This window comes from Bubalus kerabau, chromosome 18 (genome assembly GCF_029407905.1).
Source record: "Bubalus kerabau isolate K-KA32 ecotype Philippines breed swamp buffalo chromosome 18, PCC_UOA_SB_1v2, whole genome shotgun sequence".
Taxonomy (NCBI): Eukaryota; Metazoa; Chordata; class Mammalia; order Artiodactyla; family Bovidae; genus Bubalus; species Bubalus kerabau.
In genome coordinates, this window is record NC_073641.1 from 35,050,530 (window position 1) to 35,052,282 (window position 1,753).

Genomic DNA, 1,753 nt, shown 5'->3' on the forward strand with positions numbered 1-1,753 from the left:
TCATCTAAATGCTTTATTCTCTGCAATCACCTTTTTATTTTTTTATTTTTTTTTAGTCTTTTAACTTTATTGAGGCTTTCAATAGCTAAGTTAAAGATCTCTCTTGGTAATTGTCACATTACACTTGAAAATATGTGGGTTATTTTCAAATAGCTTTTGATATTGATTTCTAACATAATTCCATGGTAATAAGAACAGACTCTGGATGATTTCAAGATCTTTAGACCATGAAATTTTTGCACCTTGCTTTATGTCCCTGGATATGTCTAGATTTATAGTCTATGGGAATTTGAATAGAATTTGTATCCTGCTGTTGTGTGAAAATTGTATAAACCTTAATTACATTGAGTTGGTTCATAGTGCTTTTCAGATCTATTACATTGTTCTACTTTTCTGTCTATTCACGGTATTAATTTTTAAGAGTTTGCTATTGAAACTCCAATTAAACATTTTTATTTATCTACTTTTAAAAAAGAAAAGTGAAACTCACAAAACAGTGTATTACAGATGGCTTTCATAAGGGAAAGGCCAGTGGTTTTTTGTCTCCCTTCTATGAGATCTCCTTGGGATCCCTAGAGAAATTTCTAGGACTCCCCTCACCTGTACTTCTCAACCTTTATTGTACACACAATTACCAGAATCTCAATAAAATGCAGATTCTGAAAAAGGAAAACAAGGATAGGGCCCCAGATTCTAACTTTCAGACAAACTCCCTAATTCTGCTCCTGCTGCTATGACAGGCAGCCCCCTGTGAGTAGCCAGGCTACGGAGCCCAACTTCAGAACACCTGCTAAGCCTTGGCTTTTCCATGAGATTTATTTTTGGGAAGAGTAAATGAACAATTCTTTCATTTTAAAACAAACAATCTGGGTAGAGAAATTATTATTATGAAAGAAGAAAACCAAGCTAGTCAACCTCAAGTGAAAAGTAGTGAAAGTGTTAGTCACTCAGTCATGTCTGACTCTTTGTGACCCCATGGACTGTAGCCCACCAGGTTCCTCTGTCCATGGGATTTTCAGGTAAGAATCCTGGAATGGGTTGCCATTTCCTTCTCCAGGGGATCTTCCTGACCCAGAGATCAAACCCAGGGATCGAATCTCCTGCATTGCAGGAGGATTCTTTACGGTCTGAGCCCTGAGGGAAGCCCTAAAGCCACCAGTAACTACTTGTAGTCTGCTGCTGCTACTGCTGCTGCTAAGTTGCTTCAGTCGTGTCCGACTCTGTGTGACCCTATGGACAGCAACCCACCAGGCTCCTCTGTCCACAGGATTCTCTAGGCAAGAATACTGGAGTGGGTTGCCATTTCCTTCTCTGGTGGTCTGATGAAGTCAGGTTTATTTATCCATCACAATAAGAAATGAAACATAGATTATCTCACCAAACTAAGGAAAATAGAGAGTTATTATAGAGTTCTATGTAGGGGTAGAGTTTAGGTGAAATTTGACCACAAATTTAAGCCTATGTTGATAGGCTGGAAGAAAGGGAAGTCTGTGTCAAGGATCTGGACTGCAAAACGAGCCGAAGGTCTTGTTTCCTTTGACCCTTCAAAGTTAAGATAGCTGTGGAAACCTAGGTGCAGAAACCCTGGATCTGAATTTCTGTTCCCAGATTGTGAATTGAGGCTGCTTTCCTGTGTCAAAGTGACTTAAATTCTACACACAAGGGTGGGATGTTCCATTCTTACCATTAGAATTTCAAATAGCCATAGTCACTCCTAAAGGGGGTTATTATGACACTTTAGAGCTGCAGTGTG